Source organism: Miniopterus schreibersii (assembly GCF_964146895.1).
Source record: "Miniopterus schreibersii genome assembly, chromosome: 9".
NCBI classification, from domain to species: Eukaryota; Metazoa; Chordata; class Mammalia; order Chiroptera; family Miniopteridae; genus Miniopterus; species Miniopterus schreibersii.
Window position 1 is genome coordinate 30,217,870 of NC_138118.1, and position 19,371 is coordinate 30,237,240.

The 19,371-nt window shown below is 35.8% G+C and overlaps 1 protein-coding gene and 1 pseudogene across 8 annotated transcripts in view; both read right to left on the reverse strand.

Annotated features, from left to right (window-relative positions):
• Nucleotides 1–19,371, reverse strand: part of FOXP2 (forkhead box P2) — a 664,287-nt gene that overhangs the window by 534,820 nt on the left and 110,096 nt on the right. The window lies entirely within an intron of this gene.
• LOC308562067 (serine/threonine-protein kinase 16 pseudogene) lies at nt 7,411–8,147 on the reverse strand (annotated as a pseudogene). Its single transcript has one exon. The product of its transcript is annotated as a serine/threonine-protein kinase 16 pseudogene (transcript).

Consider the following 19,371-nt stretch of genomic DNA (forward strand, 5'->3'; position numbering starts at 1 on the left):
TCTTTATAGTTTTGCCTTTTACAGAGTGTCATGTTATGCAATCACACAGAAATGTATTATTTTAGACTGATTGCTTTGACTTACCAATAAGCATTTAAGGTTCATCCTTCTCTTTTCATGTTTTGCTTTGATAGCTCATTTCTTTTTGTTGTTGAATAACATTCCCATGTATGGATGTATCTCAGTGTGTTTATCTGTTCACTTATTGAAGGACATATTGGTTGCTTCAAAGTGTTTGCAGTTATAAATACAGCTGCTATAAACTTTCTTGTGCAGGTTTTTTTGTGGACATATAAATTTTCAACTTATTTCATAAACACCTGGAGTGTAATTTCTAGGTATACGGTAAGACTACATTTAGCTTTGTGAAAAAACTAGCAAACTGTTTTCCAAAGTGGCTATGCATTAACTTTTTTATAGTTTAGAAATAATCTAGATTGTTTTCTAGAGAAATATATGTGGCAATCAATAGTAATATGTATTTCACTTATTATTTACTCAAGGTAAAATTCATTGTAAAAATTTTATGATTTTAGATTTTTACTGCTACATTACTTTATAATGTTGCCTTGACTCTAACATTGCTAGAAGAGAGGCTTTAATTAAAAGATGCTATATAAATTTAAAGTAATCACATTACATACCTTACTTTCCACGTCGTGAAGAAATTCTTAACACCTTAGAAATAAACATACATAAATGGAGAACTATGGACTGTGTTTGAATGATGATGTTTTATTTGTTTGATACTTCATTTACTCATTCAGTAAACATTCATTAAGCACATATGGTCTGTGAACTTAAAGAGGCTTAAATAATTATAAACATGTTTATACCTAAAAGAATGTACACAGGAAACTGCAGGACATCTAGAGTCCCTCACCCTTATCTACTAAGTACTAGCAGTTCCCACCAATTATTATGACAACTAAAAATCCCTTCTCAAATTTTTGAATTTCAGTGGCATTAGCGTTGTTAAAGAAGACTGATTGTTTAAAGATGAGTCTATTTGAAATTGCTTGTCCTTTATTATACATTATATTCCACCATAAAATAAGTTAATGAGTTCAGAAATCAGTCAGTGATGGATTAACAAATAAAGTTACAATATTTAGTCAGCTAAGGATATCATAAATATGGTGAGAATAGCTTCAATATGTAATTAAGAAAATTGAAAGTGGTATTGTGGGATAGAAAGGTAAGTTAATTATGCAACATAACAAAGCGTGCCAGTGGCAGTGCACTTTTTACTAAACAATACTATACTCCTGTACATTGAAAACATTGTTCTAAATATCCTGTGCATAAAGACTGATTTTTCTTTTTATCAATAATGGCCAAGAAGATGAAAAAAAAATGAAAAACTCATTAACATTGTACCTTTCCTATTTTAAAAATTGATCTACAACTGCTTTTATTTTACTTTCTATTTTTTGTCTTCATTACTTCAAGTATCTTTAGTGTTTGCTATTCCTTTCTAATCACTGCATGTCTTCTTTTTTCTGACTTCTTAAATCCTGCTGCATTGCTTTTTTTACTTTCTTTAATCTTTTCTCTTCTGTTTAATTTTTAAATCCTTTGCCCTTTATCTTTTAGTCTTTTTTAGCTGCTTTCTCTTCCTTTGATTTCCTCTTCTTAACATTGTGTTATTTCATTGATTTTTTTGTTTTATCTTTTTAGTGTTTTGTTTTGTTTTTAAATATATCTTTATAGACTTCAGAGAGAGGAAAGGAGAGGGAGAGAGAGACATAGAAACATCAATGATGAGAGAGTCATTGATCAAGCCCGCAGCCCGGGCATGTGCCCTGACCAGGAATTGAACCCCGATCACCTGGATCCTAGGTCGATGCTCAACTGCTGAGCCACCCCCTGCCGGGCTATCTTTTTAGTTTTAAGTTTTCCTTTGTATATAAAGACAACCTACTCTGCCTACCCATATTGAATTAAAAAAAGATACTACTAAGTCCTCCATATGAAATGGAAACAAACAACAACGTTTAATCAAACTAATAGTGTGGATACTGTAAGATTTAAGACACACTTTCTTCTCTTTTATTTTCTTTTGTTTTGGGTTAAAGCCCAAATAATTGCTGAGCTGATATAGAGTAAATTCAGTTTCTTTTCTAATTTGCTGACTTTAAATGTATTTGAGATATAGTTTTGAGTCAAACATTTGTTGTAGCTAGATCACAAGTAACTTTGCCTTTAATAAAATGTTTGGGATTAACTGGAATACATTTATAATACTATTATGAGCAGAGATGAAGGGCATAATAAAAAAATAAGAGAAAAAGACAAGTATCACATGATCTTACTCATATGTAGAATCTAATGAACAAAATAAGCTGATGAACCAAATAGATTCAGAGACATAGAAGCATGGAACAGACTGACGGATCTCAGAGAGAAGGTAGAGGTAGGTGGGTGGGGAGAGATTAACCAAAGAATTTATAAGAATATATGCATAACCCCTGGACACAGACCATAGTGTGGTAAAGGCCTGGGGGTGGAGTGCAGGGTGGAAGGGGTTAATGAGGGGGGGAAAGGGAGGACATCTGTAATACTTTCAACAATAAAGACAAATTTTAAAAATAATGATAGGTGATTATGATGAAATTGTTTTTCTCCCACAAAATTACTTTATCTGTCCATATGTTCAGTAGATTTGTTTTAATATGTGCTAGATTTTTAATACTAATAGCCATTTATCTGAGAATTTAAGGAAGATCTGAAGCAAATACATTAACCAAACTTTATTAAACTAGATTGGTTCTTGATTTATGGGTCTGTCCTCAGGCATTCTAAGAAATAACTGAGGCAGAGCTCTAGATAGTCACTTTTCACAGAGGGAGAGGAACAGATAAGTATTATAAGGAAAATCAGAAGTGCATGAAATCTTAGGTATATCATTTCTGCTTCAAGTGAGCAAGAAATTTGTTGAGGGACATTCTGCAGTTGAAAGAGAGACCAAAAGAGATTGAGTGGCTTGCCTTAGTTCACAGAGAAAATGGCAGAGTTAGGAATTAAATTCAGATTTATTTTATTGGTAATCTTTCTTCACATTTATCTTATATATCTACATATTCTGCTGATTACAATTCTTATTCACACTCAAGCTTAATTTTGTAGTTCACTCAATATACAAAATAAAATATTTTCAAACATTTTTCATTGCTGCTTATGATAGCTTTATATGTATATAATATGTATACAAATATATATCAAATTGTTATTTATATATTATAAGTAACACAGATTATTATATATCTCATTAATATCTTAAACAATAGGTTTTTTTTTCATTAATTTTATTGAATAAATATTACTGAAGCTTATTATTCTTAAAGCTAATTAATAGAGTTGTTTTTTCCTGTCAGAGATCACTTTAAAATTCTTATGGTTTTTGTTTTTTTTATAATGTTGTGGTACCTGTTGGATTCTTTCTACCTATGGTTAGTTTACATTTATTCTGCCCAGGAAGAAGAGGCTTATTTTTTTTCTTTATGTTTTTATTGATTTCAGAGAGAAGAAGGGAGAGGGAGAAAGAAACATTAATGATGAGAGAGAGTCATCAATGACTCCTGTATGCCCCATACTTGGAATCCAGCCTGCAACCGGGGCATGTGCCCTGACCAGAAATCAAACAGGCAAACCCTGGGTGCACAAGACAATGCCTAACCAACTGAGCCACACTGGTCAGGGCTTTTTGTTGTTGTATTTTAATTAAAGAAATGAAACTTTCTTTGCTAATTTGATAATTTTTTACTATTATTTTCCTGTTAAAACAAATTGGAGATGTTTTAAAACTTTTTGAAAACATGCCCCACTAAAGATACCCAGACTGAAAATCTTAGAAATACAATTTGGTATTCTGTGTATTTATATGTGTATTTAAAATGCACACTTTGTGATCTTAGTATATTGTGACTTATATCGTTCTTCAATCTATATAATTTATAAAATATGGTTTTGTAAGCCTCAATATCACCTGGGAACTATGGCTAGAAATGCAAATGTTTGGGCCCCAGCCCATACCTGTTGAATCACACATTGTCTGGTGTATGGTCAGCAGCAATCTATGCTTCAATACATTTTGCAAGAAATTATGATGCAGCCCATGTCTACTTATTTATATGAACTTCCTCTTTGATTAGTACAATTTTACTTGTTTTTTTAAAAAATAAATGTTCTTCCTATATAGTATGTAAGTGGGTTTTAGTATTCAATAACACCTAAAGTTTGTAGGTCCCTATATTATTTAGCACTGATTGCTGTAACAAAATGTCGTAGACTAGGTTGCTAAACAAGAGAAATAATGTGTAATAGTTCTGAAGGCTGGAAGTCCAATATCAGGGTGCTAGCATGGGTAAGTTCTAATGAGAGTTTTCTTCTTGGCCTCCCTACTCACCTTATCATTATATAGTAGGGGCAGTGGGGATAGGGAGAGAGAGATGGGAGATGGGAGAGGGAGGTGGAGAGAGAGAGAGAGAGAGAGAGAGAGAGAAGGAGAAGAGAGAAGAGAGAGAGGGAGGGAGGGAGAGACAGAACTTTGGCACCAGTTCTTATAAGGGCACTAAGCCCATCATGAAAGCCCCACCCTATTACCTCCTAAAGTTCTCATCTCCAAATACCATCACATTGGGGATTGGGGTTCAATATATGAATTTAGTCTGGGGCACAATTTAGCCCATAACAATCCAAATTTCTTGCAAAAACAAGAAGTGATGCTAAAATAAAAAGACATCTGAAGTCTAGTCCTTAGTCTTAATTTCTCCCCCAAGTAATAGTGCACCTCTTTAATCTTAGTTTCTGTTTGAAATTATATTAAAAATGTAAGCTACATGTGGCATAGGACTGTTGGGAAATTCAAATGTGAAAGACTTGGATATAGATCACAGCATTGTATAGCTGCAATAAAAGATTATTTTTTTTGATCAGTATATTTTTATTGTAAGTCAGCTGCCTATAGTCAGCAACTATAACCCCATCTAAGTAATGAGCCATATGATATCCAAATATTGTACTAATTAAAATAAATAGATCACTGGCAATCATGAGGAACATTGAAGTTGATCATAGGAATTATCCCCACTACTCTACTTTCTACCTGATACAGAAACCAGAAACCCACTCTAGGGAATCCCAACCTTGGCTTGAATGCCATCAGTCCATGTATTATTCAGGGCACTCCAGAGTAACAGAACTAATAGAATGTGTGTGAGTGTGTGTGTGTGTATTGAAATTTATTTTAGGGAATTGGAGGCTGGTAATTCTGAAATATGCAGGCCAGGCTCCCAGGCTGGAGATCCTTGGAAGATTTGATGTTTGATGTTGAAGCTCAAGTCTCAAAGCAGTCTGGAGGCAGAATTCCCTCTTCCTTGGGAGATCTCTGCATTTTCTTTTAAGGCTTTCAACAGATTGAATGAGGCCCACCTGAATTATGAAGGGTGCTCTGCTTTATTCAAATGTTGATACCATCTAAATATTACCTCTATGATGACATATACACTGGTGTTTGACCAAATATCTGAGTACCATGGCAGATTTGACACATAAAATTAATCACCACACCATCCCTTAATATTTAGGGTCAAATTACATTGAAAATATTATGTTGCCCTTCTAATTTTGAAGTGATATGAAGATTATATATAATAAATTGATATATGTGTAAAGTAATGAATAGATAAATAGAAAAATGTGGGTCAATATTAGATATATAACCTTTTCTTATTCCTTAATAAAAAAGATTCAACTCTCAACTTTGTGTGTGTCTAGCACATTGATTCAAAAACATGTTAATGAGTCACAGAGCTCTTTGTTTGGCCTTTGCTGGTTTTATCACATCAAGCAAAATACACAAACTAAGGAAGGGTAGCTACTATGTTGAATGTATAAATTGAGATCCAACAAGGATTTTGGCACAGTGGTCTGAGTATAGCAAGATGAAAATTAATAGGATGAATATAAAACGTTGCTCTTAAGCTTTAAAAAAGTTGTACAAGTGTGGATGAAAATAACACTTAGAAAATACATCAACTCAAAATACCACAGAAGATTATAGGAATTCATAAAACAGATTGTACATTCAACACAGCTGTTGCCTAATATGGGGTAAAAGATAAATATCAAAGATTGTCTTAACTAAGGCAGTATAGAGGATACGTTCTTTAAAACATATTCTGCCTTATAACTAGTAGGTTGAAAGTTAACATATATATATTTTTACTTTGGATTATAAATTTTATTCTCTAGTTAGTCCCCTACTCACAAAATTAGCCCTCAATTAATATTAGTTCAATTGACTTAAAAGCAAACATCACTAAATAGCCTCAGGAACAAAACTTTCAAGTGATTTTCTCTAATGATAAGGTGATTGATAAGATAACAGAAGTGCAGTAAAGCAAGGAAGTTATTGAGGGAGAGGTTTCTGGCAGAATATGACCTGAAGGATCCTGATCAATTTATAACTACAATTTTTCTTAAAACAGTTTCCACATTTTGATCCTGACACACATTTTGATCCTGACACAGATATAATATTTGAACTCTTGAGTAATTTATTCACTTACTCTGAACCTTCTATATTGGCTACTGTAGGGAGTGTGATTGGAGAACACATTGTACTGAGATGTCTGAGGATTTCCATATGAATAGAGAGATAGGAAACACTGTAAAATGAACACATTATTTATTAAACCTTTATCTTTTGCAGAAGTGACATTTATAGATCTCACGTAACTTCTGTAAAACAATCAGATGTGGAACTATTTTGCTAATAGTAGTATTAATAGGCATATCATTTCTATTTGCTAGTACAAAGTAGAAATTTCAGAGTTGATGTCAATTGACCAAGAACTGTGAAGCAATGTTATATTTTAGTTCCACATTCCTTTGACTTTATTTAAATTACTTAATTTAAAGATTATGTATCTTAGGTTTTTCTTTTAATTAGTTCTTTAAATTTTTCAATTTGTTCTTCTCTTTCTTTTAATTTTTTCTTCCCAAAATGAGTTCACTTTATTGTTCTCTTTATACATTCTCTTGCTCCCAGATTTGGAGGTCAACCATGATGCAAGCTCATCCATCCTGCTCAGTTTCTCTTTCCTCATCCCCCACCTTCACTAACCCCAACTCAGGCTCCCTGCCCAGCTGTTCTCAGGGGTAAGAGAGCAGAACAGAGACAGAAGACTGAGCTGACTCCCCCTACCCACTCGCCCCAACTACAAGAGGGCAAGTTTGGATAGAAAGGATGGAGACTCCCATGAGAGATGGGGGCCTGTTTCCAACGCATGGAGGGTAACCTTCTTTATATGGCCAGTAGTTTGTTCACATATGGGTAGTGTGCTTTCCTGGATCTGGAGTTTGCTGTGGCTTCAACTGACTGAGGAGTAGAAGAATGTGAGGGCACTACTGGGGATCCACAGACTTCATGGAGGCCTGCAGCTGCCACATTGATAAAGAATTCCTGGACTTTGCAGGATGCTGAGTTGATTCTGCATGGCAAGGGCCACACTGGAACACCATGTCATAAGGGCCTTCCCCAAACATGACAGCATATAGCACACAGACATCAGTCTGCTCATTCATGACACAATGGGCCTGCACAGAGAAGAGTTCCAGGGTCAGGTAGGAGGTGGTGCACCACTGAGCTGCCTCATCCTGCAGGGCCAGAGCCTGGTGGGAGCACTCTACATGGATGCTTGCTTGATTCATGGAACCCAAGTCCAAGTCCATTAAAACCAGCTGCCCCTCATCTCCATGCAAGGTACTGGTGTGATTTAGGTCCCTGAGGGCCTAACCTTGGACATGAATGGCCTCAAGACTTCTGCAGATACCTAGCTGCAGCTGAAAGAATTGATCTTCAGTCAAGAAGTTGCCTTGTCTTTCAGCCTTTTAATCTCATTACACAGTGTACCTCCCTTGAAGAAGGGTAACAGCAGCCAGGCCTCATGTGTAATGCCCTGCTCCCTCAGACAGTAAGTCACAAGGCAAACAATGTTGGGGTGATGGAAGAGGCCATGTATGTCTCCTTCTCATTTTGCCTCCTCCCCAGTCCTGCCTTCCCTCAGTTTCTGGATGAAGACATAGCACTTATTGTCATTGATGACAGTTCCCTGACAGCAGACACACAGTGTGTGGCCCATAATGTCTCAGTCATCGTTCTCAAGGTTGGCCTGAAGTTGCAAAGAGTTTGCGCCAGGTTTTGATGGCTCTTCCAGCCAATGTGCTAGGTAGGGGCCCAGTGGATCATGCTGCCTTGGCCAGGAGGTTAATTTGTTCTTTTAAACCACTTTTTTTTTCTCAATGATCTTACTACATGAAGTATTTTTTTCCAAATACTGATCATTTCAAAGAGGTGTTCTTCATAATTAATAATAGCCTAATTGAAGATATTTGAAAAGAAACATACAAACTTTGAATTTATAATTTTATTGATGTATTTTTGTTTCTTCATTGATTACATCTTACCTAGTTTATAAAAGAATTATAGTTCTTTTCTGCTGCATATATACAATCTAGGGATTTACTTGTATAAAAGGCATTTCTAGACCATACACCTGATAATATAATTCTAGAGGCACTATAAAGGTTGCAACCATATTAAGTTTCAGCTTTATAAAAGATGACCTGAATACTGTATCCAGCACTCATGTTCTATAGTTAAGCAATAGCTAAAAATTCCTTAAGGAGCAAGAATATGGAAATAGGGCAGTTAACTTATTATAAATATGGAACTGTACTTGAGAGTACTCCAAAGCAGTCAGATATTTGGGCCCAAATGCCTTGACAGTTCTGAGTCAAATAATTTCAAGGAATTCAGTTACAATCAAACTTTTTAGAAAAGGGAACTGTTCTCTCTCTCTCTCTCTTTCCCTCCCCCATATATATTTTTGTCTTTCTTTCCTCCTCTTCCATCCTCTTCATCCCTCCCTTTCTCTCTCTCTCTCTATTTTTCTTTAAGAAGTATTTATTTAGTTCCTTCTTTGTGTATGACATTGGTCTAACATTTGCAGCATATAACATTTACAGGGTTCTAAGACATGGATTCATAAATACCATTACCTGTTTCAAGTCTATTAAAACCAGCCAGATAATTTTTTAAAAGAACCAGTTTATTACTATTCACAGTACTGCATCTGATTTTTAACTTTTACTCATATTTTGTCACCTTTTATTACCCCTTAATTTTTTTAAAAATTAAGACTATTTTATAGATCAGTTTTAAGTTGACTGCAAGATTGAGGACAAGGTACAGAGATTTTCCATACACTTCTTGACCCCACACATGCATAGCCTCCACCATTATCAACATCTCCCACCAGAGTTACAATAAATTATAACACTTGTTAAAATTGACGAACCTACATTGACAACATTAAAATCACCCAAAGTTCATACTTTACAGTAGAGTTCACTTTTGATGTACATCCTATGGGTTGGAACAAATATATAATGAAATTTACAATATCTGTCATTATAGTATTATGTATAGTTTCAATGCCCTAAAAATCCCTCAACAACCCCTGGCAACCACTGATTTTTTTTACTATCTTCATAGTTTTGTCTTTTCCATACTGTCATACAGTTGGAATCATATAGTATGCAGTTTTTTCAGATTGCTTTCTTTCACTTAGTAATATGCATTTAAGTTTCTTCCATGTCTTTTCATGGCTCGTTAGTTCATTTATTTTTCACACTGAATAATATTCTGTTGTCTGGATGTGCTATAGTTTACTTATCTGAAATTTTAGTCTTGGTATTGGTATTAACTATTTTTGAGATCTTAGATAAGTCACTTCAAGCTCTTTAGGCCTCTGTATTTCTTTTTTTTTTTTTTTAAATATATCTTTATTGATTTCAGAGAGAAGAAGAGAGAGGGAAAGAGAGAGAGAGAAACATCAATGATGAGAGAGTCATTGATCGGCTGCCTCCTGTTTGCACCCAATTGGGATTGAGCCCACAACCCAGGTATGTGCCCTAACTGGGAATCAAACCGAGATCTCCTGGATTCTAGGTCAATGCTCAACCACTAAGCCATGCCTAGCTGGCTCTGTATATCTTTATTTTTAAAATTTGGCCTTCTTCCCTTGTAACAAAATGGAATTTCAGATTGTTAACATTACAGTGATATTGGAGACCTGGTTAAGTAACTAAAGACAGACAGAAGTAGATTTAAATCAGGCCTCTGTGATAAAGGGCCATCTTATTTTACCTCTAAATTTGCATATGTAATATAGGGTATCTAATTATGCTCACCTAATTAGATGTCTTGAGGGTTAAATGAGAAAATGCATATAAAATGCTCAGTCTGTAGTTGATATATGTAAGAAGTCAATAAATTTTGTTTTACTACTACTTAATGGATGTTTAACACCTCTTACCAATCTTTTTACTGCTTCCTCTTGGTTAACTTCTTCCATTTCTTTTACTTCTGTGGCTACTACAGATTCCTTTCTACTATTTTCAAACCTTCTACCCATTTTCAGTTTTTAAGACTCAACAAGATATTATCAATTAATTTATAAACAAAAATAAAGGTGATGCTTCCAAACTTTCCTATCACTTCTCATCAAATTATCTGCATCAATCCCATCCTTATTATTTCTCCCAGTTTCTGAGGATAAGTTGCCAATTGAGTGGTCATCGATGATTTCTTAATTATTTGTTTGTTTGTTTGTTTGTTTTCAGCTCTAAACAATGACACCAAATTAAATAATGTAGGCAAAACACTTAGCTAATTACATGAAACTCAATGAATGTTAGTTACCGTCATCCCAGCTTTTCTTCACTTCTGTCTACCTTTACTCTATACAATGAAGCTTTCTTCATATATTACATATCAGAGTAAGGCCTTTCTCTTCAGTGACTCTCCAACGTCTTTTGAATAAAGGTAAAATGTCTTGGCTTGGCTTACAAACCTGATATAGCTGCTCTATATGTCCTTTTCTCTTTTCTTTTATTTTTGTCTACATTTCACTCAGCTTCCTACTTCTTGCCCATCACTATTGGGCACACTTTTCCTCTATCTGGAATGGCTTTTCATATTTTATTTATTTATTTTTTTCATTCTTCAAGACATAGCTTAACACCCTAAATATAAAACTATATGAAGGTAATAAGTAGATTTAATCACTGCCATCACAGCATTTTATATACCCTGATTCCTGAAACTGTGATGTATTGTAAATAGTTCTTTTTATGTTCTTATTAAAAAATTCAGAGTATATAAAGACAAACTAAAATTTTAAAATTACTTCTTTCCTTCCCTCATCTCATTCCCCAGTATTTCTCTTGTCTATTCCTATAGATTAGTGTGCCCAATATAAACATAATACAGCCTGGTTGGAGTGGTCAGTTGTTTGAGTGTCATCCTGTGCACTAAAAAGGTGCAGGTTCAATGCTTGGTCAGGGCACATACTTGGGTTGTGGGTTCAATCCCCGGTTGGGGCATGTATGGAAGACAACCAATGGGTAGATGTTTCTCTCTCACATTGGTGTTTCTTTCTCTCTTTGCCCCCCTCCCCTCTCTTTTCCTCTCTCTAAGCATGTGCTTGGGTGAGCATTAAAAAATAAAAAATAAGATATATGTAATACAAGCCATATATCTAATTTAAAATTTTTAAATAACTATGTTCTTAAAAAGTTAAAAGAGGTAAACTAATCTTAACAGTACATTTCACTTAACCAGTATATTCAAAGTATTTTCAACATATAATTGATATTAAAATTACTTAGAGGTTATTTTTGAGACATTTCGCTTTGAAATACAGTGTGTATTTGTACTTAGAGCTCAAGTCAATTCAGACTAGCTATATTTCAAATGCTCAATAGCAACAGATGGCTAGTAACTACTGTACTGAACAGTGCAGCTATAGAAAAACTTTGAGAACTGAATAAGGCAGGGATTTGACTTACAGCTCTGCAACTTATTAACTACATGATTTTGGGTAAGTTATTTATTGTGCCTAAACCTCATTTCCTATTCTCCCATTTTTAACATGGGAACTGTTGTGAAGATTGAAAAATAAACACTTTACTCCTCACGGTAATCTGAATTTTACCAATTCTTTACAAGTTAGTTTTCAGATACACTTGTTACAGCATAGTAGAAGCTAGAAAAATTCCAGGACAAGTGGAATAGGGAAACTAAGACAAATAATTAAACAGCAGTTTTGTGACTGCCTAGTAAATCCTATCTTCCTTAAACCAAGGACACTTAAGGGTAAATGGTTTGCATTTTTCCTCCCAGCCAGAGGGCAAATAGCTTAAATCACCCTACTCAAGGAAACAGATAACAGAAATCCAACTAGTGTCATTTGTGAACCACACCCAAAGACAAATGAAGTTAAGAGAATAAACCTCATTTTGCTATATTCACATAAAGCTAAGGGATATTCTATTGATACTCCCATAAGACCTCCCCTAAAGGCCCAGCCTTTAAAACCCCCTAAAAATTAACATACCCCCAACCAAAGGGGAGTACCATTTCCTTCTCCCCTCTGAGGGGACCCCAAGAGACTTGCAACCAGAGGAGCAATGGGCAGTGGGAGCTCATCCTGGGCTAGCCTCCTGAACCTGACTCCAAGGTCCCCGAACCTGTCCCCTCTCTCTCTGACTTCTCAGTGAGCCAAAGCAGCCCAGCCTAGGTTCTCCTGCTGTTTCTTCTATGCCCTTCCTTGTTTCATTGCCTTAAGTATATTTTTGCCACAGCTAATAAATTCTTGATTTTTTAAAAATATATCTTTATTGATTTCAGAGAGAGGAAGAAAGGGGGAGAATTTGATAGAAACATCAATGATGAATGAGTCATTGATTGCTCGCTCCCTTCCTGCATGCCCCCTACTGGGGATTGAGCCCACAACCAGCGCATGTTCCCTGACCCCGAATGGAACCACCACCTCTTGAATTATAGGTCCATGCTCAACCTCTGAGCCACACCAGCTGGGCAATTCTTGTCTTCTTTTCTCCACTGACTCTTGATTGAAATCTTTCACTCAAGAAGACAAGAACCTAGGTCTTCTCATCTTCCTGATAACACAGTCCAGAAATTTGTATATATGAAAGCATAGAGCTAAAGGATATTTCTTTATTATTTCTTTCCTTGAGTACTAATGTCAGGTTTTATGTGACACATTAGAAAAAGAATGATTCAGAGATTCCAAGATGGCTGCGGATTGAGCAGAAGCTATATTGACACTCTCCCAGGAACAAAATGGAATTACAACTAAAATATAGAAAAAACATCCTGAATAATCAACTGAAAACTAGCTTCAGAGAGTTCCCTCATAACCAAGGACCTAAAGTTGAGACCACATGGAAACTGGTAAGAAGTGCAGAGGTACAAGAGGGCTGGCTGGGTTCCCACAGGCAGCAACTGAAGGTCCTGAGGGATATTTCAGCTGTGAGGGCTTCCCACTGAGAAATCTAGAGCCTACACCCCATGCTGGGCTCCCCAGCCCAGAGTACCAGAACTGAGAAAGGAGCCCACATAATTGGATGGGAAAAGAAGCAGAGTTTCTGTTTGCCAGGGAGAGACAAGACAGCTAGAAATGCAGGAACCCTCTTAAAGAGTCAATGAACAAAGCTTTTTTTGTGCAGTCACTCACCTTGGGCTCTGGCAGAGGGAGGGCAGAGTGGACTAAAGCTGTGTGAGAAGAATCAAGGGGTGCTGGTTCTTGGAATACACCTCAGAGGGCAGCCATCTGGATTCCTGTGCTGAGTCATTATCCCATACTGTGGAGGACGTCTTTCTCATGCAGACATTTGCCAGCCAGGCAGCTTTAGCCTGGGGGAGGGGGAAAACAATTGCCCCACCCATTAGAAAATCTTGCACCCCACACTTTGGAGTTTACTCCTTGCTGTGGCCTATAGCCTAAGGATCATTAAGAGACAGATTAATCAGCGTTCAGGCAGAGGTGGACCTCAGAGTGTTTTGAGTATTTGCTTGATCTGCTTCTGGGCTCCGTCTTTTGGAAAAGCAGATTTTGATGTGCATATTGGTCTTGTCCAAATGTACACAGCCCCAGCAGAGGGGACCAGGTACTGAAGGCCAGTCACAAACAGTGTCTGAAACTGGCCTGGACCAGAGACCCCCAAAAAGAATAAAAGTTCTAGTAGGTCTACCTAAGACATAGAAACAAACCCAAATATGCAGCCAAAATGGGGAGACAAAAAAACAAACCCCAAAGGAAAGGACAAGAGAAGTCTCCAGAAGAAGTGATAAATGAAATGGAGATAAGCAATCAACCAGATATAGAGTTCAGAATATTGATTGTAAAGATGATGAGAAAATATAGGGAAACTATGAAGGAAATTAGGAATGACATTGCAGAAACATTCCTTCAATGTATTCCTTCAAAGAATACATTGAAGGAATAAACAGAAGATTAGTGGAAGCTGAGGATTGGATCAGCAAATTAGAAGACAGGGTAGAAAAAATCACTCAATCAGAGATCTAAAAAGAAAACACAAACAACAGGAAGACAATTTAAGAGAGCTGTGGGATAACATGAAACATAACAATATTTGCTTCATAGGAATAGTGTCAGAAAGGGAAGAGAATAAGCAAGGTATAGAGAATCTGAAGAAATAATGGCAGAAATTTTCCCTAACCTGGTGAATGAAAGTCACACAAGTTCAGGAGGCACAGAAGGTCCCAAGCAAGAGGAACTCAAAGAGGCCCACAATGAGACAAAGCATAATTAAAATGCCAAGAATTCAAGACAAAGAGAGAATATTAAAAGCAACAAGATAAAAGCAATCTGTTATCTACAAAGGAGCTCCCATAAGGCTGTGAGCTGACTCCTCATCAGAAACTCTACAGGCCAGAGGGGAATGGCATGATGTATTCCAGGAATGAAAAGCAAGGATCTGAAACTAAGACTACAATATCCAGCAAGGCTATCATTCAAAATACACGGTGAAATAAAGAGCTTCCCAGACCAAAAAAAAAAAAAAAAAGGGCTAAAGGAGATTATCACCACCAAACCAGCAATTGCAAGAAATGTTAAAGGGATTGCTGTAATAAGAAGCAGAAATAGAGAGAGAAACATAGGCATAAAGAATTCAAATGGCAATAGATAAGTAGCTATCAATGATAACAAATTTAAATGGATTAAATGTTTTAGTCAAAAGAGGGGATAGCTGAGTGGATAAGAAAACATGACTCAAATATATGCTGTCCACAACAGACCCACCTCAGAACAAAAGGCTCACATAAGATGACAGTAAAAGGACGAAAAATAATTTTCCATGCTAATGGAAATGAAAAAAAGCTGTGGTAGCAATACACATATCTGACAAAATAGACTTCAAAATGAAGACCCATACAAGAGATAAGAAAAGTCACTACATAATACTAAAGAGGTTGATCCAACAAGAGGATATACTCCTGATAAACCTATATACACCCAATATAGGAGCACCTAAAATTATATTTAAAAAAACCTTCTGGAGGACCATAAGGGAGAGATCAACAGCAACACAGTCATTGCAGGGGACTTTAACACCACATTGACCTCATTGCATATGTTTACCAGACAAAAAATCAACAAGGAAATGGTGACTCTAAATGACTCACTAGATCAGAAGGATTTAATTGAAATTTACAGAACATTCCACCATAAAGCTGCAGAATATACATTCTTTTCAAGAACACATGGGACATTCTCAAAGATAGATCACATATTAGGAAACAAAATAAGTCCCTACAAGTTCAAGAAGATTGAAATCATTTCAAGCATCTTCTCAGATCACAATGGAATGAAATTAGAAATCAACTACAATAAAAACACTGAAAAATATTCAAACACAGGCTAAATAACATGTTATTAAATAAAGAATGGGTTACCAAACAAATCACAGAAGAAATAAAAAACTTTCTGGAAAAAAATGAAAATGAACACACAACAAACCAAAATCTATGGGACACAATGAAAACATCACTGAGAGGGAAATCCATAGCACTACAGGCTTACCCTCCCCCACAAAAAAACAAGAAAAACTTCTAATAAACTAACTAACCCTACAACTTATAAAGACTTAGAAAGAGAACAACAAGAAAACCCCAAAGTAGAAGGAAGGAAATAATAAAGATCAGAGCAGAAATAAATGACATACAGATAAAAAAACAAACAAACAAAAAACAGTACAAAAGATCAATGAAACCAAGAGCTGATTCTTTGAAAAGATGGACAAGAATGATGAATCTTTAGCCAAACTCACCAAGAAACAAAGAGAGAGGACCCAAATAAAAATTTAAAAAATCAGAAACAAAAGTGGTAAAATAAGAACTGACACCACAGAAATAGAAAGGATTGTAAAACAATACTATGAACAGCTGTATACCAACAGGATGGACAAACAATGAAATGGATGAATGTGTGGAAAAATACAATCTTCCAAAACTCAATAAGGAATAGTCAGAAAACCTGAATAGGCCAATAAGTACTGATGAGTTGAAGCAGTAATCAAAAAACTCCCAGCACACAAAACTCTGGTTCAGACAGCTTCCCAGGGGAGTTTTACCAAACATTAAAGAGAAACTAACACCAATTTCCTCAAAAGATTCCAAAAAATTTAAGAGGAAGGAACACTTCCAAGGTGTTTTCACAAGGCTAGCATTACCTAATTCCAAAACCAGATAAAGACACTACAAAGAAAGAGAATTATAGGCCAATATCCCTGATGAACATTGATGCTGAAATCCTCAACAAAATGTTAGCAAATCGGATGCAGCAATATATTAAAAAGACCATACATCATCAACAAAAAGGATTTATTGTATGGATTCAAGGCTGGTACAATATTTGCAAATTAATTAATGTGATACATCAAAAAAACAAATTGAAAGACAAAAATCACATAACATAGAAAAACCATTCAATTAAATCCAACATTCATTTTTGATAAAAACTCTCAGCAAAGTGGGAATAAAGGGAACATACCTCAATATAATAAAGGCCATATGTGACAAATCTACAACCAACATCATACTCAATGGGCAAAACTAAAACCATTTCCCCTAAGAACAGGAACAAGACAGGGGTGTCCACCTTCACCACTCTTATTCAGCATAGTACTAGAAGTCCTAGCCACAGCAGTCAGACAAGAAGAAAAGATAAAATGAATCCAAATTGGAAAGGAGGAAGTAAAACTGTCATTATTTTTAGATGACATGATATGGTACATAGAAAATCCTAAAGGCTCCACTGAAAAACTGCTAGATTTAATAAATGAATTCAGCAAAGTAGCGGGATACAAAATTAAAACCCAGAAATCGATGGCATTTTATACATCAATAATGAACTCTCAGAAAGAAACTAAAAAAACAATCCCATTTACTATTGCAACTAAAAAAATAAGACACCTAGGAATAAACCTAACAAAGATGTAAAAGACCTGTACTCAGAAAACTACAGGACTTTGCAAAAAGAGATTGAGGAAGATATAAACAAGTGGAAGAATATACCATGTTCATGGATTGGAAGAATCAACATCATTAAAATGACCATACTACACAAAGCAATCTATAAATTAATGCAATCCTTATTAAAATACCAACAGCATATTTCGCAGGTCTAGAACAAACATTTCAAAAATTTATATGGAACCAAGAAAGACCCTGAATAGCCATGGTGATCTTGAGAAAGAGGAACAGTTAGAGAGATCACAGCACCAGATATCAAGTTATATTACAAAGCCACTATAATCAACAGAGCCTGGTAATGGCACAAGAACAGACATATAGATCAATGGAACAGAACAGAGAACCCAGAAATCCATGCAAACCATTACACTCAATCAATATTTGACAAAAGAGGCAAGAACATACAATGGAGTAAAAACAGTCTCTTCCATAAATGGTGCTGGGAAAATTGGACAGATACATGCAAAAAAAAAAAAAAGAAAAAAGAAACTAGACCACCAATTTACACCATACTCAAAAATAAACTCAAAATGAAGAAAAGACATAAATGTAAGATGTGAAACCATAAAAATCCTAGAATAAATCATATGTAGCAAAATATCAGTCATCTCATGTAGCAGAATTTTAACACATACATCGTCCTGGGCCAGAGAAATCAAGGAAAAAAATAAACAAATGGGACTACAAAAAACTTCTGCACAGCAAAAAAAAACTTGCATCAAAATGAAAAGGGAGCCCAGCCGGGCGTGGCTCAGTGGTTGAGCGTCGACCTAGGATCCAGGTGATCAGGGTTCGATTCCCGGTCAGGGCACATGCCCGGGTTGTGGGCTGCAGCCAATCAATGACTCTCTCATCATTGATGTTTCTAACTCTCTCTCTCCCTCTCCCTTCCTCTCTCTGAAATCAATAAAGATATATTTTTAAAAAAAAATGAAAAGGGAACCCACTGTATGGCAGAAAATATTTGCCAATGACACATCTGATAAACGGTTAATATCCAAAATATATAAGAAACTCATACAACTTAACAAAAGGAAGACAATCCAATTAAAAAATGGACAAAGGACCCATATAGACACTTCTCCAAAGGTGACATACAGATGGCCAAAAGACATGAAAAAATGCTCAAAGTCACTAAGCATCAGAGAGATGCAAATTAAAATCACTATGAGGTATCACTTCACACCTGTCAGCATGGCTTCCATTAACAAATAACAAATGTTGGTGAGGATGTGGAGAGAAGGGAACCTTTCTGCCAGTGCGAATACACACTGGTGCAGCCACTATGGAAAACAGTATAGAGTTTCCTTAAAAAATTAAAAATAGACCTACCATTTGACCCACTGATCCCACTTCCAGGTATATATCCTAAGAAGCCTGAAATAACCAATTAGAAAGAATATATGCACCCTTATGTTCATAGCAGCAGTATTTACAAGAGTTAATATCTGGAAACAGCCCAAGTGGCCATCAGTAGATGAGTGGATAAAAATGCTGTGGGACATTAACACCATGAAATAGTATAAAACTGTAAAAAAGAAGGATCCCTTACCCTTTGGGACAGCATGGATGGACCTGGAGAATATTATGCTAAGTGAAATAAGACAGTCAGAGAAAGACAATTGTTACATGACCTTACTCATATGCAGAATCTAATGAACAAAATAAACCAACGAACAATATCCAGAGACATAGAAGCAAGGAACAGACTGAGGAAACAGAGTGAAGGCAATGGTGGGGGAATGGGTGGGAAGAGATTTATCAAAGAACTTATGTGCATAAATGCATAACCCATGGACACAGACAATAGAATGGGGAATGCCTGGTTGTTGGGCAAGATGGAGGGGATCAATGGGGGGGGAAGGGGGAATCTGTAAACTTTCAATAATAAAAATAAATTTTAAAAAAAAGAAATAGAATGATTCAATCACATTCTCCAC